The 23,306-nt window shown below is 36.2% G+C and overlaps 1 protein-coding gene across 1 annotated transcript in view; it reads left to right on the top strand.

Annotated features, from left to right (window-relative positions):
• SEMA3D (semaphorin 3D) overlaps nucleotides 1–23,306 on the top strand; it is a 244,030-nt gene that overhangs the window by 30,290 nt on the left and 190,434 nt on the right. The gene's annotated exons all lie outside the window — the stretch shown is intronic.

Genomic DNA, 23,306 nt, shown 5'->3' with positions numbered 1-23,306 from the left:
CAAGAACTCATAGACACTGTAAATGCTAAAATTTGAGCCCAGGTGTACTTTTACTCTAAATCTAGTATTCTTTTCACTTACACTACTGTGCCTTTCTCCTCATCTTCCCAATCCTAAAATAAGTCTTGACTCATTCAATAAGTTCAACTGTTGTCCTCTTACCTTTCCTTCATTACGATGCTTTATGAAGATTTTTTTCCTTTAGCTAACACATCCACTTTCTCACTCTCTCCTTCAAACTTTCCAATCAGGCTTCAGTTGAAATTATTCTCTCTAAGTTCACCAGTGACTTCATTGCCAAACTGACTATTTTGGAGCTTGAAGATAATATAATCCAGGGATTCTTAACTTTTTTGTATGTCATGGATCCTATTAGCAGTCTGGTGAAGATTCTAGACATCTTTTCAGAATAATATTTTAAATGTATAAGATAAAATGCTTACGATTACCAAAAAATCTCAATTCTATTGAAATCCACTTATCAGAATTTTGAAGAAAGAATTTCACAAATCCTAGGTTAAGCACTCCTCATCTCATCCTTTTTAGATGCAGTAACTATGGCACAGAAAGTCTAAGTGATTTACCCCAAAATCAAGTAGCAGCAGAGGCCAGATACCACCAGTAGTATAGCTGATGTCCTTTTCTCTATGACTTTCTGTATCTTCTTGAACTTAACTACAGCTCTTAATTTTTAAACACATACTTTTTACTCCTATGTTTTCAAAGATACTGCATTGTTCAAGTATTATGAATCCCTGCCCAAGCAATTTTAGACGCTAAAGTAAAAGGTGGTGTTTCTGTGACTACTGTGGATTAAATCCAGGGCTTCTCAAAGAAAGGCTATAGAATTAAGGGGTGGGGGAACCTGCGGCCTGGAGACCACATGTGGCCCTCTAGGCCCTCAAGTGCAGCTCTTTGACTGACTAAACTTCACAGAACATATCCCTTTAATAAAAGAATTTGTTCTGTAAAACTTGTACTCAGTCAAAAGGCTGCACCCAAGGACCTAGAAGGCCACATGTGACCTCCAGGCTGCAGGTCCCCCACACCTACTTTAGATTGTTAACTCCTGGAGAGCAGGGGCCAACTTTTACTGTTCTTTGTATTCCCAGAGTTTAGCATAGTAGGTGCTTAAGAAATGTTTGCTGACTGACTGGAAGGTTAAACAACTAGTCAAAATAATAGTATTTGAGACCCAGATTTAATTTTCTAGACCAAAATTTAAAATATTAGAATGACAGCTTTCTCAGTCAGTTATGTAATATTCCTCATAACGCTTGGTAAAATGTATTTTCCAATTGAAAATCAAATTAAAAGTGCTTTAATAAAAAATAGAGGGTATGACAGCCATGGTGGCTGTGTATATTCAATAAACTAGCTACTATAGAATGTAGCTACAGCACATATTGTTGTGTTCATCCTTCATTTTTGAAGAAGACCATGACATCAGGGAAATGATGACATGACTTGAACTTGACTTTGAGTGAGGGAGAGCTATGCAAGGTCACCAGTCTCACTTTCTCGTCCTGAGCCATCTGGATCCAGTGACCAGATATTCATTAGAGTGACTGTAGATGGCCCATGATGCAATGGGAGGCTAGGGCCTCCTTTTAGGCTAGGGCGTATTCAGATACTCACTTAGGGTGAAGTAATGCCCATTCAGTGAATAGGCCTCTATAAGAAGTAGTCAGAGAATGGTCCCTTTAATGAGCAAAAGAAAAAGTATAAATATATCAAACTGGGAGGGAAAGAGCAAGTTACTATTGATAACTACTCTTAAGTCAGGAGGGTCCAGAAAACAGTCTGGGAAGGGACCTATTGTCTAATCTATGGGCTTTAAACCTAGTGCACTGGGTTTAAGGTTTTGGGAAAGACAAGAAAGAAAGACAGAAAGAAAACCAAACCCAGCAGGAAGAGAGAAAAGGAGAAATTTCATTTAAAATAACTGCAGACAATGTGAAATACTTTGGGAGTCTACCTGCCATGACAAACCTAGGACCTTGATGAACACAATTATGAAACATTTTTCAGGCAAAGTCAGATCTAAACATGGAGAAATATTAATTAAAATAAATAAATGATTGATTATTAATAAAATTCATAAATATACTGTTATACAGTAATATTAAATTAATATTATTAAATATTAAAATTTATATTGTAACATACTAAGGAAGGAATTGTATTAGGTATCCTCAGATGTTCACAGGAGATGAAATCCAAGAAATTAAGTAGAAAAAATATGTCTGATCTCAGATACCTTGCTAGAGTTATAACAGTCTTTTCCAGCTCTAAACATTATGATCCTGTGATCTCTTGACCCACTCCAGAGGTGTTTCTCATTTGCACTTCTCTAAGCCCTCTTATGAGGTGGCAATACTTATAGCTTCCATTAAGACTTCCTAAGAAACTTGGGTACAGTTGATTCTTGGCAGAATGACACTTATGACTGAAATATGTTTATAGAGGAAAAGAGAAATCTATACATAAGGGGTAATGGGTGTAAGAATGAGTGTGGAAGACTAATGCATATGGAAAAGCTGTATAGTCACGTGAAAACATAAGGCTGTAGAAGGGGAAAATCAGCTGAGGCAGAGAGAAGTCAAAGAAAAAAATACAGAACTTGATACTGCCTATATTTTGGTAATTAATTTTCCAGAGGTATGAACAAGGATGGCATTGATTTTCTTTTGTGTCTATGTTTCTTTCTTGATTCTTGGAATCTTTGTATTCAGTTTCTCTTCTTTTTTGCCTCTTGTTCCTCAGGCATATGTTTCACAGTATATGCTACCATGTTCTTCCTCTCTTCTAATGTGGAGCTCAAGTTAATCTTCACCATATCCTTCTCTTAAGAATATTTGTGGCTGACTGATCCTCCTACCACGCTTGCCTTTTAAGGTAGAAAAGTGAATCCAGTGTTGGCACTGGAGTCAGGACAATCTGAATTTAAATTCAACCACAGACGCTTAATAGCTGTGTGACCTTGGACAAGTCACTTAACCTTGTTTGCCTCAATTCCTCATCTGTAAAATGATCTGGAGATCTTTGCCAAGAAATAAAGAGTTGGAAGCAACTGCAAAATGGCTTAACAGCAATGACCAGTAACCTAGCAGCTCCTTAGTCAGTCCATTTCACTTTTGGATAGTGATAATCGCTTATTTAGGATTGTTGTTGGTGGTGGTGTGTTTGTGTGTGTGTGTGTGTGTGTGTGTGTGTGTGTGTGTGTATGAGAGAGAGAGAGAGAGAGACAGACAGACAGACAGACAGACAGACAGACATGAAGGCCAAATTTGCTCTTTGCAACTTCCACTCATTGTTTCTAGCTGTGCCTTCTGGGGTCAAACAGAACAAACCTATTCTCTCTTTCAGATAACAACCCCTTGAAAATAGCTAAAGTACTTCTTTCCCTACCTTCCTCATACTTTCTTCTGCAGTTTAAACATTGAAATTTATTAAACTGATCTTCATGTGACATGGTCTGTAGTCCCCTCTCTATGCAGGTCATTCTCTTCCATTATGTTCTCCAAGTTCACCAATGTCTTTAATAAATCATGGTGTTCAAGACTGATATAATACTCAGATGTGATTTGACTAGGAAAGAGTACATTACTACTATGACCCCCTTATTGTTAAAAGCTATAGCTATCTCAGTGCAGCTCGATGATCTAATCATTTGTTTTTTGCTGTTACACTGTTATGTCAAATGTTGATCGATCTCGAGCATGCAGATCTGTTTCAGACAAATTCTTACCTAACCATATCTTTTCAAGTTGAAGAATTTACATTTATTTTTACTAAAAATCATCTTCTTAGATTCAGTCTAGTGCTCTAAGTTGTCACCAATCTTGTTGAATTCTTACCTTATCTAGAATGTTAACTCTTCCTTCCCAATTCTGTGCCATCTGTAGATGTGATAAGCATACAATCTATACCTTTACCCCACTCATTGATAAAAATCTTAAATAGAGCAATTCTATTAAATACTCAAAGAGCAGACGGTTTTTTTTTTTTTACATGCAGCAATAAAAAGGTACAAAATGGGAAAATATATTGATGGGGTAAGATTTGTTTCATGAAAGAATTGACATTCAGCGTTTTCCTTTAAATGTCAGAAATTCTCTAGAAACGTTAGGAGTCAAAGTCACAGTATCATCCAAATGAAAGACATGTTTTATGTAACCTTATTAATTGAGGAGCTCCTGCACAGATTTTACTTATTTAAGACATTTCGTAATCCTCAAATAATACATAAGTGGGTAGCTGCGTCTTGTGATGATATGGGTACTATAGGTGTGATTCATAGAGAATATACAAAATATTCTAATGTGGACATGCCCTAACATGTGTCCAAGAATTAGCAAGATTGTTATTAAGAATAGGGATGTAGCAGGGAAATCTTTTTGCTTCCTTATCTGTGAAGTGACTACATACTCACAGTTCTTAGGATTTCAAGGGTTTCTTTAGATTGGTATCTAACCTGTTTGTTGTTGTTCAGTCAATTCAGTTGCGTCCAACTCTTTGTGACCCCATTTGGGATTTTCTTGGCAAAGATACCAGAGTGCTTTGCCATTTCTATTTCTAGCTCATGAGGAAACTGAGTGAAACGAGACTAAGTGACTTGCCCAGGGTCACACAGCTAATAAGTCCAGACAGTTTTCTGAATTTCAGTGATTTGTATAGTTGATTTATTCATTCCATGCTAATTCACAGATCACTGGAGAGTTTGATCCACCTCTGAAGTCTGTCACTTTCTTAATTTAGTCCATTTCTGTCCAAATGGTATAAGCAGATCCCAGCACAGAAAGGCATTTTACGTGTCATAAAACGAGATGTAAATTGCAGCATAGTTGAGTTAGTCATTGTTCATCTGTTTGTGTAGGCTTCTAAGACTTGTGAGTCAACTGCTGTAATCAGCTCAGTAATATCATATGGTTCCATATAGGCAAATCAGATTGCACTTGTTTTTAATGTATTTCTTACTTCACTTTGGAGACTGGACTAAAAAAAATCTAGCTCATTGTCTGTCTTTTCTCCCCTCTCTTTTGAAATATTAAAGTGACTTTCCCTTCCCTCTCATAATTATTCTTCTTAAGTCACCTCCCCTTGGTTGCAGGCCAAAGAAATGTTACCCTGGAGTGTTTATACCTTTTGCATATGTGGAGATAGATATGCTGCTTACCAGCTTGTTTCCTCCCCAAACTGTTCTTATTTAGCTCTTTCATCTTTTATAATAAATCATTCTCCTCAGCATCTTAATCATTTTCCTTGCATTTCTCTGAAACCCCTCCAGGTTGTCTACACCTTGGGGATAATGAGGTGCCCAGATCTGAACACCAGGTGCAGTCTCCCTGGTTCTTTTCTAAGAAGGGGCTGTTACCTTGCTCCTCTCTCTTGTGCTATGATGCCTTTGCATTCCCTGAGGTATTCATTACAGTGATCCTTCTTGTCTTTACATGTAAAAATAAAACATGACCAAATCAACCCCATCGCCAGTCAACTCTTCTGGCTCATCCTTATCCCATAGGTGGAGTTTTATATTCATATTCTCTCTCTCTCTCTCTCTCTCTCTCTCTCTCTCTCTCTCTCTCTCTCTCTCTCTCTCTCTCTCTCTCCCTCCGTCCCTCCCTCTCTCTCTCTCTCTCTCTCTCTCTCTCTCTCTCTCTCTCTCTCTCTCTCTCTCTCTCTCCCTCTCCCTCTCTCTCTCCCTCTCTCTCTCCCTCTCTCTCCTTCTCTCTCTCCCTCTCTCCCTCTCCCTCTCTCCCTCTCTCTCCCTCTCTCCCTCTCTCCCTCTCTCCCTCTCTCCCTCTCTCTCTCTCTCTCCCTCTCTCCCTCTCTCCCTCTCTCTCTCTTTCTCTCTCTCTCTCTCTCACACACACACACACACACACACACACACACATCTCCTTGACCTACTCATCCTGACTCATGAACCTATTATTCTGTTTATTTCCTACTTTCTCACTTTATCTTGATTTGGACCAATAGTTAACCTTTCCCACAATTTTGCTCTTCATGCCAGCAGCAACCTCTGCAGTTCTGCCTGTGATTTCTGGCATCTCTCAATTTTATCAGCTGCATATTTCAAATCTCCATGGGAAAAAATACCTTTGCTTATGTTTCTGTTCTGTATTTTTTAAAAGTTATGATTAAAGTTAAATCTTTGGCTCATGCTTAAGTTTGAAACTAAAATTTTATTAAAAATGCTTAAGGAAAGAAATTGTATTTGAAGTGCAAACATATTCAATATATCTTTTTATTTATATACCATAAGTAAACTAAGATTAAGATAATTTGAAAGCCCAGGTGAAGAAAAAGTAATGTTACATGCTTGTAATGAGTACAGTCTTGGTGATATGCCATGATAGAAAGTGTATATCTCAGTAGTTTCCTTTCTCAAGGGCATGCGTGAATGCAAAAAGTAGTGGTATCTAAGACCAGAAAATTCTCATGGAGTAAGATTAAAAAGGGCTGTAAATATAGAGCAAAGGGGGAATCTATTGAAGATTTTTAAGTGGGGATGGGGGTGGGTATACAAAGCAGTCATTTAGAAGATAAACTTTATGGCAATATATAGACTAGAAAAAAGTGATGGGATACTAGAATGTACAATATAAAGACCTAAGTAAAGTGATAGGGCACTAGAATATACAATATACAGACTAAAGTGATGAAACACTAGAATATACAATATGCAGAGTAAAATAAAGTGATGAGATCTGGTCATGGAAAGAGTTACGTCATAAGGAACTGAACTAGGGTAGTGGCAATGGGAATGGAAAGGAAGGATGTATTATAGAGATATTGTAAAGGAAAAAATCAAAATAGTCTGGTGAGCACACGAGGAGAGGAATTAGAGATGACTGGGTTTTCCGTCCTTTTTGAATGGAAGAATTTTGGTTTCAGGAGAGTTCCTTTGTCCTAGGGGAAAGAGTGATGAACTGGGGAAAAAAAAGAACTGACTGAATTTAGGTTCTAGCTTTGGTGCTCACTAGCTCAGGGATTGTAGGGAAGTCACTTAAGTGTCCTGGGCTTTAGTTTTCAAATCTGTAGAATGAGAAACAGCAACACTTGCATTAACTAATTTATGAAATGATTAAGACAGCATTTTATTTTTAAAAAATGTGATGCATTTGAGATTCTGGCAGTGTATCTTAAGTGGAAATGTCTATCAGGCACTTATAACAGCAAGGATCCTGGCATACATAGGAAGGCCTGCTGTACAGGTTCTCAGATCTGCTTTTCTAAAAGGAAAGCAATTTTTAAGGGTCAAAACTCTACTTTAATTAAGCATTTATATCATTCACTTAGTTCAGAGGGAAAAGTCAGCATCCTGAACTTCAGAGAAAATACCAACAGGAATTGCAAGCAGAAATTACAAACAGAAAGACCAACAGACAGGGCTTTTATCTGTCTGACCAGAGAAAATACATACTTGTTACAAGAGAGAGAAGCACCAACATCTGAGTTTTCAAAACTGAGGGGCTCCTTAGCGGCTACCCAGAGTCTCATCTGGCTTATGAACCTCCCTCCAAAAAATAAGCCCCAAAGTTTTTCAGAGCTGGAGGGCAAGATCCTCTGGACCCAGTGCCTCATTAGAAATTACCAAAAGGTATTAAGACCTGTTAATGGGCAGGGAAGATCTTTAACTCTTCCCACCACCCACCATTAACCTTACATTAACATTAACATTCCAGCACTTGGAAAATTGGATCTCTGAGTGGAGGAAGAATATAGCGAAAGTTATTAGCTGGAGGTAGAATATTGGATGTCATCTACACAGATAGGAAAATAAATTATTAAAGTGGGGGAATTAAGAAGTAGAAAGAAGTATAAATTATTTTGAGAATTTTTTGAAAAAGTGACAGAGGATAGTAACTTGAGGGACTTGATGCCTAAATGGAACTTTTCTTTAGTATGAGAAAGCCTATTCATGTTTGCTAGGGAGAAAGAAGTCAGTAGGGGCAAGGGATTGAACATATGCAAAATGCATATGCTTATGCAAGATGGAGAGTATTGAGCAAATATATCTTAAAGGATGGTAGGGAAAGGAATAGGAGAAAGGGCCTAGGTGGAGGAAAGGGACATTGAGAAAGTTTGATGACTCCTATAAAGGAGATTAGCGTAGGAGTAAGGAAGTTTAGGAGGGAAAATGTAACATATGTAATAATCACTGAAAATTGTGAAAATGATTCAGCAACAGATCAATGAAAAAAGTTACTAAACTCTAGGGAAAGGCTAAATAACATTGATTTGTAGTAAACTCAGCATAGCTTCATGGATTTCTCCATCAGTATATAAGAAAACTGGCACAATGAGGGGTCCTAAGGGTGAAAGAAAGGGTGTTATTAAAATGTCTGACTGTAGAGGCCACTACACATAGGAAACTTGAGAAAACTAGTAGTAGGTTAGTAAATGTGACAAATGGGGGGGGGAGTCTAAGGGATGCTGGTTCTTAAAGATGATGATAAATACTGAAGTGTGAGTATATATGTGTGCGTGTGTGTGTGTGTGTGTGTGTGTGTGTGTGTGTGTGTGTGTGTGTGTGTGTGTGTGTGTAGTATTCTTATATACTATATGTGCTTACCCTGAATGAGTACCTGAATAGACCTTGGCCTAAAAGGGTCAAGGTCTCCCAGTGCATCCTGGGACATCTCCAGTCATTCTGATGAATGTCTGGTCACTGGATTCAGATGGCTCTGGAGGAGAAGTGAGGCTGGTGACCTTGCACAGCCCTCCTTCACTCAAAACTAAGTCAAGTTTAAGTCATGCCATCATTTCTCTGATGGCATGGTCTTCTTAGGCAATGAAGGATGAACACAACAGTCTGTGAGTAGATGCAGCTTCCTGAATGAGGACCAAGCTAGCTGAGCAACTCAGCTGCTCCTCTCCTGTCTGTCTCCCCATCCCATCCCTTCTTCTGTCTAATGGAAGGTAAATTTGGTTGGCCATAAGATGCCCAGTACTGTAATTAATATCATATAATTCAATATACTCTATATAGTGTTTTACATATTCTATTTAATATACTCTCTCTATATAGCATTTTAAGTTTTATAGATCCCTCTTTCCCCTATATCAACCCTATGGAGTAGGTAGGACAAGTAATGTTATCCCATTTTACAAAAGAGGAAACAGAGGCTCAGGGAAGTGAAATAAATTGCTTATGATCACACAGGTAGTAGGTAATAGGTGTGAGAGGTTAAGAAAAGTGGAAAATTGTAGTTCTTCTCCTGTTTCCTAGATGGTGGTGAGGCTGAGGAGCTTGGATGAATTGGATTTCTTCTTCTAAGAGCTATTTCAAGTGATTAATATTTGTACATTATTACCATTCATTTATAAATAACTAGTAAGGGTTAGACTAAGGAAATAATGAAAAGGTGGCTACCTTAAGCAGAGACTCAGAGGCCCCAGAGAACAGGGCATTGGGCAAAGATAGATTAGGTAAGGGTTGGGGAACTATGGCCTTGAGACTACATGTGGCCCTCAGGGTTTTCAAGTGCAGCCCTTATACTAAATTCAAACTTCACAGAACATAAGTTTGGATTTATTCAAAGGGCCCTGCAGGTTCCCCACCCCTGGATTAGGCAGTCAATTAATGAGTGTATTTACTCTTACTCTTTACCAGACACTGCTAAGCACTGGAGTTAGCGTTAGGGTAAGGGATTTGTTGGCAGCTAGCTGGCTCAGTGGTTAGAATGCCAGGTCTGGAATCAGGAAGACCTGAGCTCAAATCTGGCCTTAGATACTTGCTAGCTGTGTGACATGGGCAGGTCACTTAACCCTGTGTACCTCAATTTCCTCATCTGTAAAGGGAACTGGAGGAGGAAATGGCAAATCACTTCAGTATCTTTGCTAAGACCTCAAATTGGTTTATGAAAAGTTGGACACAACTGAAACAGCTAAATAACAACAACAAGGGATGAGGGAGTCTAATCTACCAGAACAAATAGATCAGTATCATTAGAAACAGGTACAGTGTCTGTTTTGGGGCTTAGGGCTGTCAAGGGAAAAAGTACAGAGGAGTGTTGAGTGTTTCTGAAAGGAAAATAGGGCTATTTTACTTAGAGCCATTTCTGACCTGTGGTCATGTGAATTAGGTTTTAAACAATTTGTGTCTTAGCTCCTCATTCAAACCCTTGCCACCCTTCTATGTTTCATATAAAATTTTTACCATATTTGAAATTTTCTTTGATTCTTGCCTTTGTTTGATTTTTTTTTGGATAATTGTGTTCACATATCACTTTTTAAAAAATTATTTGACCATCATCCCTTTAAACAAGTAAAAACAAGTTTTTTAGATTTGTGAAATGCATGCCAGACATGGTGGTACACACCTATAATCCCTGCTACCAGAGGAAGGTTGACACTGGAAGATCACTTGAGCTCAGGAGTTCTGAGCTTCAATAGGGTTGAGATGAATATGAGTTTGCACTGTCTGGAACCCAAGATGTGCCCCCAAGTGTAGGGGGTTAGGATGGGTGACACCAAGCTCACGAAGATGGGATGAATGGGTCCAGGTAGGAAACAGAACAAGTGAAAGCTCTGGTGCTAATCAGCATTGGGCTATAGAATTGGGTTCATCAGTGGCTACTGAATTTCCAATCTGAAGAGATAAGGATACCCAGGTTTAGAAAAAATAATAATGATGATGATTATTATTAATTAGCAACTTATAGAATGCAAAGCAGTTCACTAAAGCTGAGTTCTCTTTAAAAAATTTGGCTATAAGGGGAAACTTTTAGTCTGTAGACAGAAAGACTTTAAATATAGCATTTATTTGCTGAGACACAGCAGTTTCTGTGCATAGTGACCTACTATACTCCTCTTCATGAAAAAATGAAGCACAGTATTATGGAAACTACTTTCCATTCAGGATTGGTAACACCAAGTGCCAATAGCCCTTGATTATTCTGAAGAAAATATGTTTAGGAGCATGACTCTGTGACATCTGCTCTGTGAGAATTCCACAAGATCTGTATGTGTCATCATTCTTGTTATCTGTTATGTTAATTATTTTCTTGATAGACCAGTCTTGTATGGAAAAGAAGAATCTTTTTTGGACTGATAATATCATTATTTACAGGTGTATCCTCCATGTTTGTTGAGATATTTGTGACTCCCAGGGAGATGTCTACTTGTGGGAAAAGTAATAGTGTGTGGGAAAATGAACTCAGGTCATAGCATATTCTTGTACTTGAAGGAAAATATTTGCCATTATTCCAGGTAGGTACTTCCATGACTTATAAATAAGAATGTTTCCAATTATATCCAAATTTTAACATCTTGGTTTTGAGTCATTCATTTATTTGCTTCAAAAAAACATGAATATTTCAGAATTAAATCCTGCTTTTAAATTGCATACCTTCTATTTTAGCTTATGAAATAAGCTTTCTAATATGAAATACTTGTAATTCCTCTTCTATCATATATGTACCTTGCAAACTTATTGCCTATTTTATTTATAGTATTATTAGCATCCTCTTTTTGTGAAAATGCATTTTTGTCGAGTAGTGCTAGATTTTATTTTTTTAAATCACCATTTAAGAAAAAGGTGAAAACTACAAAGTTTTCCTAAGAAAATTCAGAGGAATATTTTTAGAGGGACTTGAGCATGATGGATCACAAGCCAAGAAAGGATGAGCTATTTGCATGTGGCATAGGATTTATAGTATTTATTCATATTCCAGATAAGCTAGAGATTTTGAAACGATAACTTTTTCTGATTAAATCATTCTCAGTAGACAAAACACTCATGTCTTTCTTTGATATTAATCTGGTCACTGTTATACCAAATTGGTTTGGAGAGTTTGCATGGCTTGTGCCCTCCTCACAAAAGTCTATGTCTCTTTTTACATTAATCTTACACAGTTGTGAAGTAGATAGGGTGAAAAAATGTTTTTGAATGAGAAAAATATTTAGTCTTAAGTGAACAGGTGAATCTATGTGTGGTACCATGTATAAGAAGGTGTCACTACTGATACTGTCTGCAGTGCTTGTTATTTTCTCTGCTTTCCATTATCTGTCATGAGTTTGTATTTTCTAGTCAGGACCTTTGAGAAATAGTATTGGTTTTCATTCAAGATGGTCAGAGGTGGATAAGTGATTGCAGTCTACCTGACATACTTAATTCATAAACGTAACTGAATAACAGTATATTGGAACCTGCATGTTAATTGGCTACAGAGAGTAAATTTATAAGTGACATGAAGAGAGGAATAATTTTTTTTTAGACCATAAGAAATTTAAGTAACTGTTAAAATTACAAAAAGAGGAGTAGCTTGTATAACAGATCATTCTTAAGGTATGTCAACATTCTAGATGAACTATACTTAATCTGTATTAGAACTTTTATGGAAGATAAAGGAATCTGAACAATTTGGCACCAGCATAAAAGAAGATATCAGTAATTATCACAAAATAGCAGAATCTCAAGATGGGAAGCAACTCCAAATGCTACCTATTCCCTAGGCTATAACTCTTGCTTTTTTTGGCAGACATTTCACACTTGTATCATACTAAGCTTTCAATTTACTGAAACTCTCAGATCTCTTACACATGAACTGTCTTCTCATTCTTCTTTTGGAAAAAAATTTTTGGAATTGAAATGTAGGAGCTTTAATTTTGTATTTCCCTATAGTTTCTCCAGTGTTAGACTTTTTGTCCCTGCTGGGACACAAGGCTTTAATTAACTTAGTGGACAAAAATCAACAAGATCCTAGATGAACTCCAATTATCTCATTTTATTTCTCCATATCATTTTATGTTTCAGCCATCTACAAGTATCTCAGTAGAGTTCCCGGATAACTAGGCTATCTAAAGCACAGGTCACATAGCATACTTCCTTATTTGTGGTGTGACATGTTATACTTTAATTTTAATTTTATGTGAGGTATTTTTTTCTGTTATCACAATTTTTTTATTACATATTATGACTTCTACATACTATATATGTACATACACACACATATATACATATATATTCTAATTTACTTAGTTCAATTAAAAAATTATTAGGCACTTCAAACTTGATTATCTTATTATGGCTTTCAATGATTATGAACTCTTTCAAGTCATCACCTTATCAAACAAGCTTAACTTGTTGTGGATGTATTTATTAAACATAATAAATATGTAGTTGGCTACATATTCTCTTTCATTACAAAGTGTAAATTTACTTTATGCTGTACTTGCTATCTCTCAAAAATGAATACACCATTCTTATTAACACAGTCAAAATTGTAACCGTGCCCAAAGCCTGGAATGCTATCCCTTCTCATGTCTTCCTACTGGCTTCCCTGGTTTCCTTCACTTAAGTCCAAACCTAAATCCGCATATTCTACAGGAACCTTTTTTCAGTCCCTCTTAATTCCAGTATCTTCCCTCTCATATTTCTTTTTTGTCAGTTTATTTATTTATTGTCTCTCTCTCCACTATTAGATTGTGAGTTCCCTTTTTCTTCTTTAGCTCAGTCACATTGCCTAAAATTTCCACTTTACTCACACCTTTGGAAATAGCATGCTTTATTTATGTAGAACTGTAAGGTCTACCAAAAACCTTATTCACAACATTGTGTTGTGGTTTTTTTTTTTTTTTTTTTTTGGAAAGGTCATAGAAGAATTACGTTGAAAACATTAAATAGTCTGGGACACATAGTCAGTGTCAAAACTAAAACCAAAATCTGGGGTGGCCATTCTAGGCCCATCCCTCTTCCTGTATGTATTACAACATGCTACTTGGGTCTGCTATCATAATATAAATGTTAAGCCATTGTCACCTGTTAACACCATGGCCCTCCCCAGCAACTGAGTAATGACAGAACAAACTATGGCTCGTTAATATAACGAAATCTGACTGCACCATGAGAAATGAGCATAGAGAATGTTTCAGAGAAACATGGGGTAAAGTTGTATGGACTGATGAAAGGGCAAGTGAGCAGCACCAGGACCATTTGTATGATAGCTTGTAAAGAAAAACTGTGCAAGACCTAAAAGAAAAAAAAAAACCCTCTGATCAATAACTGTCCATAACTTCATACCAATGATAAAACATTCTTTGTGCTTTTGTGTACTTAATTTTACATGTTATTTCATGGTTACTCTGTTAGGAAAAGTGCTTATTATGAGATAATGTTTTGTTATAAAGAATTGCGTGCATAAAAGTATTTTCAACAATCTCTAGTGAAATAGTAGTTTTTGGTCATGGGAACCATCATGGGAACCTAATCCCACTTTTCCCATTAGTTTAGTGTATCAACATTAATGATTTTGACTTTTGTGCTATTTTTCTAATGAGTATTATCTCTGCAAAAGTTGTGGATTGACTGTATACACAAAGGAAGATACACATAGGATGGGTAATTAAAAGAGGGAAGGCACTAGAATTAAGATGGGTAGGGAAGACTTCCTGTAGAAAGCAGAATTTTAGTTAGCACTCAAAAGCAGCCAGGGAAGATTGTGTATTCTTATATACCACAACCACTATATATATTCTTGTTGTGGAGAGTGAATGAGGGAGTGGGAGTTTGGACTGGGTCTGTGAGTTATTGTTATAGAGAGGATGAGAAAATTAATTCTACCAAAACAAATCAGGACCTACTCTGCAACTTTGACTGGGTATTCAGAGGTTATGACTTGCTGAGGGTCATACCACTACTTTGTCATAGCTGGGTCTGGAAACCAGGGCTGCCTGACTCCTAGGCTATTATCGACCAGCATACGTTGTGTGTATATATTTATACATATATGATGTTACATGTGTAAGTGTGGTATATTATATACCATTATATATACATACATGTAAGTATATGATGTGTATATATATAGGCATATAGACATACATACATAGATACATACACAAAAAGATTTTTAATGGAAATCAATGCATCCTGAAACCCTTAAACAATTCTTCCTTCTATGGAAAGGTATGGAGATGATTTTTCCTCTCTAGTCTGAATGGCCTTTTTTTTACTTTATTAATGAATTTAACATTCTTAAAGCAATATTTATTATTATCAATTACTATCCAATGTGATGGAATGAGTCTTTTGCTTTACTAGTAAATGTTCCAATTTAATTGCTAACCAATTCTTCCCAAATATTTTTTATGAGTTGATGCAGTGTATGATGAATCTCACATAGCTCTGGAGAAACACAATAGATACCTATAAATTTGTTTAAGCTTGCAAGAGAGAAAGAAAGTGATTTCAAAGAAGCAACTGAAGAGGAATGAGTTCAATGAAGTAGGAAGTGTACCGGCCCTAGAACTGTGAGACATGGGTTTAATTCAGGATTATATGTTTACTCTCTGTATGGCCATGGGCTTACCATCTCCGAGTCTTAGGTTATTTTCTACAAAACAAAGACTACTTCACTTCCATCACAGGGCTGTTGTGAGCCACTCTAAAACATAGATAGATAGATAGATAGATAGATAGATAGATAGATAGATAGATAGATAGATAGATAGATAGATAGACAGACAGACAGATACCTTACTAGACTGAGGATTCCTTAACTAGTTTTATGAGGAAAAGAACACTTGCCTTATCTAAAATTTATCTCCCTTTTTCATATAGCCCAGCGCCCTGCATAGTGTAGTGGTTTACTAAATGATTTTTTAGTTCTTTAAGAAATGTAATAAAAAGAGGGAAAGGAAGATTTCTCTAGGAACAGGTCTGTTCTCTTTAATATCTGAGTATTAGAAAAACTACACAAAATGGATGTATTCTTATTTTGTAAACCAATGAAAATATTTTAAGGAATTCAATATGATGATACATTGTAAAAAGATAAAAGATAGTTTTTCCCCTTTTCAAAGTATTTTTGGGGCACTTTATGCTTCATACTATTTTATAATGAAATCATTTAAAATACTCAGGCTTTTTTTTTTTTTTTACAGATAATGTAATTGTTTTCTGAACCTTAGCATCGAATGACTTTACTGATTCCTCAATACTTATTGAGAAATTAAGTTAATTGTTATGACATTGATTCAGGACACCACAATGAATTGTGATACAGATAATATGTTGCCAACTTTGAGTATTGAGGAAAATTGAATAAAATAAATTACGTAATTCAAATAAATGACCAAGGTTATAATAGCAAAATGGCAGAGTAGATAGAGGACTGAATCTGGAGTCAGGGAGAACTGAGTTTAAATCCCTCCTTTGATAATTAGTAATTTTGTGTGACCCTGAGAAAGTCATTTAACATCTAACATTAATAACTCTCTCTGATTTAAGTGGCATAGTGAATAGTGGCAGGCATAGAGTCAGGAAGACTCATCCTTCTCATTTCAAATCTTAACTCAGACACTTACTGTGTGACCACAGGCAAATCACTTAACCTTGTTTGCCTCAGGTTCCTCATCTGTAAAATGAGTTGGAGAAGAAAATGGTAACCCACTTTAGTATTTTTGCCAAGAAAACCCCAAAAGGGATCACAAAGAGTAGGACACAACTGAAAAATGACTGAACTGAAGGACGTATTTAAATCTCATTGGTGGAACAAATTCCCATCCTTGGAGTTCCCTCTGCTAAGTCACAGCTTTTGTGAGTATTGGGATATTGGGAATGTCAGTAAAATTCATAATCATATGACCTCCCAAGAAACAATATTAATTCAAATAAAGTTGAATTTCCTTGTCGTTGTTGTTCGTCCTTCATTCTCGAAGAGGACTGATGATGTCTTGCCTCACAAGCGGGTTGTATCTAAGTGAGGCAGCGCTTTGAAGAGTTGTCATTAATAGGCAGTAATTTAATACATGAATGTGATTATCAATTTGTATTTTTTGAAGATAGAAACGAAAAGCCTGTAGTCAGTTGTGCTTGGGGCATGCATAGCAAACTTCTTTCTTTTAACTAAATTTGGAAAGGAGTACAGAGTTGATTTATTCATATATTTAAACAATATACCTTTGTGATTGTGGAGACCTTTATCAAGTTTACTTTGGAAGTTTTCCAATTTTTTTCTTCTATTAAGGAAGAAAGACAACTTCCTGAACATTAAAGTATTTTTCATGTCATACAATTATTACATGGGGCTTCTGGTACAATTTCCTTTCCTTTTTTTTTTTTTTAACACAACAGTGATTGTCCTTGAAATTTCAGCAATATCAGATAACTATAATTACTTCTTACACAGAACTTATAAAGAAGTCTACTTCATAAAACCAATATATTCCTAAAAAAAAAAAATCCGTTCCTTAAAAGAAGAAAGTTCAAGGTCAAATTAACATTTTGGTACATTTTAAGTTACAGCCCTGCATTTAATTATTTTAGAAACAATGTTTTCAAATTGCCTCTACCTTTATCTTTGCTGCACTAAGATAGTTTCATTCCCCACAGAGGAAATTCATATAAGTGGGGTCTGTTTCCTGCACACTTCAAGGAGGCTTAATTACCAAAGTGGAACAAAAACCTTTACTGTGTGCTGTAGGAGCTTTTCACCTATTTAAGGTGATTTCTGTAGCTCAGACCCTAAGAACAGCATGGAGGAAAATCTTCATGCTAAGTGAACTTCTGACTATGAATGTGGCAAAAGACAGTTAAAACACCAACACTATTGAACAGTAATGAGGAAATGGAAAAGACTGTCTAAATTCAGATGTGAGCTTGGTAAGTAGACTAAGCACATACATGATTCAAAGTATTCATTCTTCTTTAGTCCCTAATCTCCACTACCCTTGAGTTCCCCCCACCCCATGCATGTTAAGGTAGCATAATGTTGATCATTCATATTATGATGATAATCAAAGAAAAAAAAGTTAGCAAAATCCTTAGATGCTAAATGTGAATTAGAAGCAAAATTTCCTTCATTTGAAAGAGCTAAAGGATCATACCAATAAAAAGGCAACAAACATACTTGGACTCCAAAATTCAATTCTACAAACTTTAGATTTTTCCAATTTGCTATTTTGTTACTTACAGATAGATATGGAATCCCCATTATCATCAAGGTCAACTTTTTGAATGCCAACTTGGAACACTGGTCTTGGTACCATAGTTAATGAGCTTATTACAGCTGGCTACCTAAATGAAGTCGTTAAGTACTTACTATAAGACAGGCACTCTGCAAAAGTCTAGGGATACAATACAAGCATGTAAAACAGTCTCCACCCCTTAAGGAGATTACATTTGAATAGGGAAAAGCAATACATGAAGGGGAAATGGAATGGATTAGGAAAAGGTTAGGATAATGAGGTAGTCAAGAAGAGATCTGAGGCTAGAGTGAGTTGAAGAATGGTTGGGGTCCTTCCTAAAATGGTGGATTCAGGAGGGAGTCACCAATGAGGGGAGGTGGTATATAGAGAAGGGAGAGAAAAAAGTTTATCAGGATAATAGCGTACTTTATTATATTGGGGGGGGGGATATTTATTCTTGCCATTCTGTTCTTCAGTGTTCCATTTTTGCATCTTTGACAAAAATATTGCCAATTTTTAGACAGTTTTTTTTAAAGAATCCTTGGTGGTAGAGCCTACAAAATTCAGAATTCTATATATTTCATAATTCATTAAAATTTCACTAGTCTTTTTTTTTTTCCTAGAACCATACTAGGAGCAGCTCTGAGAGTTAGAAAACATGGGTTCTGGTTTTAGCTCTCTTGCAGTGGAGCTGTGTAACTTCAGATGAGCAGGAGGGCTTAAGTTACTGAATCTGTAAAAATTAAAGGGTTGACAGAGGTCTTTTTTTCTGACCTTTTGAAGATTTTTTTTCTAATTTAAAAATTATCATTTTATTTTTATAAGTATTCATTTCACTCCTTTCCATTACTCCTTGTTAAACAAAAAGGAAAGAGAAAACTCATCACAAATATGCATAATCCAGCAAAACAAAGAGCCACATTGGCCAAGTCCATAGATGTATATCTCATTTTAGGTTTTAAATTCAAAATTTTTCTGGTGGGAGGTAGATAGATTTAATCTTCTGTCCTCTGGAATCATTGTTTATCATTGCATTGATCAGAGTTCTAAGTTGAAGGTGATTTTTCTTTGCAATATTATCATTGTATAAATTGTTCTTAGTTGTGATCACTCCACTCTGAATCAAGTCCTCCTAATTTCCTTTAAAACTGTCTGTCCTACTACATTCATATACCATAAATTATTTATCTCTTTCCCAAGTGGTAGGTGCCCCATTAATCACTGGTTTTGTTTGTTTTTTGGTTTTATTTGTGGTTTTTTTTGTTACTATGAAGAAGCTACTATAAGTATTATTTTTTCTTGTATGTATGAGGTCTTTCACTCTTTGATGTCTTTAGGTTACATAATTATTAGTGGATTCTCTGGATCAAAGGTTATGTACAGTTTAGTGACTTCCTGTGCATAATTCCAAATTGTTTTCTAGACTATGAGATTAGACAAAAAATCTTTAGTGCCCTTTTCATCTCTGACAATCTGATATTCTATATATGAAAAGAAAAGAAAAATCCCCGTGTAGCTAATGAAACTCCCTCTACCAGTCCTGGTTATTTAGCAGGTACCTCCACTGCAATCTACTGTCTTAACCATGTAATAAATAGAAAATGAGGCTGCCCTAAATTTAAATCCTGCCTTAGACTTATTATCTGTGTTACTCTGGACAAGTCATTTAACTCCTGTGAGCCTAAGTCTTCTCATCTGTAAAAAGAGGTCGTTATTCTTGAGGGTCTCTTTGAACCTTTTCATTTCTAAATCTAGGATGCATGTTCCTACTCTTTTTGAGAGATGCCTGGACCATTGAGAGGTTAAATAACCTGCCCTGTGTTTTTCTGGCTCTGAGGCCAGCTTTCTATTAACTACTCAGGCTGCTTTTCTATTGTTCCGGGAGGAGGAATTTAATATCTTTTCATATTTAGATCTTAATTATATGCATCTGGGGTGCTTCAGTACAGGGGATTTGACTTTACTTCCCATTCAATTTCATTTTTCATTTCAGCATTCCACCAAACTCATTCATCCAATATGTCTCTGCATATTTCTCCCTTTGAATCTTCTGACAGTGAAGATCTTAGAGAAATGTATGAGTACCGTCAATAAAGGATTTTATTCCTGTACTGTGGCTTAAAAATAAGAAATCTCAATAAGGGAATGATCTAAGCTTTTTCCTTTGTACTTGCAAGACCTGTAAACACTCTTCAGGGAACGGTTTTTGATTCATGTGTAATAAACAATGTCAATCTGTCAGGGACTAGTTTAAGACTGTGAGTAGATCATTCAAACAAGGTGCATTAAGGTGAATAGAAATGACAACAAATCATTTATAAAATGAAAAGAAAAAAGTCAATGTAATATACCATAGCTGTTTCTACATGTCCTTGTCAGCATCAGGGGCAAATATCTTAAGTTAATTAAACAACTAATATTTATGTGCCATTTTGAATGCTGAGATGATTTTACTTGTTTTATTTAATTTTCTTGCTGGAATTATTTCTGAGTCTATGATAATCACAAATTAGATTGTTTTTGCCTGTTACTTTTTAGCCCCCACCCCCACCTTTAAATTCCTTATCTTATCCAGTTTTATGGGTAAAGAAAAGGTGTCATCTTAGGAATGATAGTATTCATAGCCTTTGTGTCAAAGGCTAGGAATGATAATATTCATAGCCTTTGTGTCAAAGGCTCTTTCTTAACATGAAAAGCCTAGGAACCTCCTTTTATCTGGTGCATTCACTCCACCCAAGTAGAGAGAACCTGGGTACTTTGGTACATGATTTTCCCTGTACTGTAGCACTAGGTTACCTTCCTTAGGCTAATAAGTCATAAAAAACAGAACAGGTATTATTTATATGTAATAAAGGAGCTCTTACAAAACAATATTTACTTCAAAAGATGGAATTAATCACAAATATCCAAACTTACACTCCTAATATATGAGAGGCATAACCATAATCCCCTTCCCATCTTGCACCACCTCAGGATTAGGTTCATAGTTTAGCTTGGTTCCCATAGATCATAGTTCCAAATCCAAGTCCAAAATTGACCTCAGCCTCAAGTCCTAAGCACTGTGTATTCTTCATGCTGGTCTGGCTTGCTATATGACCCTGCCTGCCATTCTGACTCAGAGGTCATCATGGCTCAAGCTCCTGGGTCTGGAAGGATCACCCCTGAAACCTGAAACTGAGGACAAATAACCCATTTTTCAGAGCCTCAGTAAAAGAGGAACACGGGAGGGATGTTCCTTCCACTCTTAGTTCATGGCATCCAGGCTGTGTGCAAGAGTTGCTGAAAAGGATACAGCTTAAAAGAGAGACAGAGAGAATGAGACAAAATGATTTAGTATCACAAATTTTAAAGACTTGGTTGCCATTCAAAGGAGGCTACCCCCACATGGTAGGGAATATAAAGGGCTCCATGCTAAGACAACTAGGTATCCACAAAACATGCCTGGAAAATCTTGGGATACACATTAATTAAAAGCAAAGAACTCACACCCAAGCTCATAGGGCAGAGAATTTTAATCCTTATTCTATCATGGATCCCTTTTATACTCTGGTAAAGCCTATAGACCCTTTCTCAGAGGTTTTTAAATGTACGAAACAAAATATGTCAGATTTAAAAGGATTACAGATTGCAAACACCACTCCTTCTACTACAGCACTCCTACTATATTCCTTGGTTTTTCTTGGGTTTTGTTTGTTTGTTTGTTTGTTTGTTTGTTTGTTTTTTATCAATTTGGACTAGAAGCCAAGAAGTCTGTGTACAAGTTCCATCTCTGACTTGTACTGGGTGTGTGACTGTGGGCAAGTCACTTATCGACTCATAATCTACCAACTTTCTATGACTCTTAAGTTGTAATTATGGTTTGAATTTGCATTGGTAGATATATTTTCCTCCCTTGGGAATTCTGTAACCATTGGAAATCACAGGTCCAATATACATCAGTAGTTGTATTAAATAAAATTGAACACAAAGCAATTTGGGGGGAACAATATTCTTTATACTTTGATCTTTGTTTACAGCATCAGTTCTCTATCCACAAAGTGATCTGTAACTCAATTCTATAATTTTTAAAAAAATAAAAGCAAAAAAACCCTGTATTTTAGTGCATCATATTGCCAAAGGATCTTTGAAAGTTGAAATAGATTATATTCATTCTGCTTCATTTCTCTCTATAAATGAAGATTACTTCAATACATTAGTCCTCTTTACATCCAGAAGCTATGTTATCTTTTCTCCTCTATATAATTTAAATATTCAGCAATGTATCCATCCTCAAAGACTATGTATACCAGCTGCAACCTAGCTTGGTATACAGATGAAACTCGACTAATTTGTCATTTCCAAACAGTTCTTCTCTCACATAGAGCAACATTTTGGCTCCACTATTATAGCATAGTGCCTATTTGTAATGACGGGTTATACATATCAGTAGGTCTCCTCTTTCATCTATCAGTTCCTTCAAAACACATGCACATTTTAAATTTTATTTTAACTTTAAAAATTAGAATTTGCATTCAAAAAAGAGAGAAGAAGGGGATGTTTGATTGACATAGAAACACACTTACATTGCTTGTTATAATGGCCTCTTGGAATAGCCAGTATTTGACCAAACAAACCCAAAACGTCTGACTATAACGTGTGAAAGTATTTTAGTATGATGGACAAATTATTCAGTCTTTCAATTCTAATTAAATGGTTTAGTAACTGACTTCATGACAAACTTGGTTATAGCATGAAAAGAGGTTTATTGCAGTGAACAAGAACAGGTTCTGCAACCTCTCTCTAAAGACTGCAGTTTCCCATAGGCTAGCCCCAGGACCCAGATTCCTACTGTGAGTAAGGTAAGCTCAAAGCAATGAGTAACTTAAGGACCCTCCTTAGGGGAGATATTTTCATATCTCTGGAAACTAGGTAAAATATTGACATAGTTAGTTTTTCTTCCCTCCTTTCTTTACCCCCAAAGAAGTTTGGTTCCCATGAGGTATAGTATTAGGACTGGCTGTGGTTTTCCCACTGTCTCAAAGTAATGTCCCCTGATTATCCTTGCATAAAAATTCAATTAAGAGGGAGTGAGGAAACAAGCAGTACTTGCTTGTCCTATCTCTGGTGTGAAATCCAGGAACTGACAGAAACTAACTTTTAGGAAATAGAAACATTAACAGAACAGTCAAACTCAGAACATGAATCTTTGATTATCATATAGTCATTAAGAGGGTTCAGACCTTTCTGATTTTTACTTCAAAAATGCAACCAACCCCACAGAACCAACTATTGTGACAATATCATCAGTCGCATTTAACCAGCGTTCTGAGGCCTCAAATTTCTCCCATTCCTTTTACATGACTCCAATGTTTGTTTGGGTTTTTTGGCCTCAAAACAGTAATCTC

This window comes from Notamacropus eugenii, chromosome 3 (genome assembly GCF_028372415.1).
Source record: "Notamacropus eugenii isolate mMacEug1 chromosome 3, mMacEug1.pri_v2, whole genome shotgun sequence".
In the NCBI taxonomy this organism is placed as follows: Eukaryota; Metazoa; Chordata; class Mammalia; order Diprotodontia; family Macropodidae; genus Notamacropus; species Notamacropus eugenii.
The sequence above is the reverse complement of the archived record's forward strand: the minus strand, read 5'-3'. Positions and strand labels throughout refer to the sequence as shown.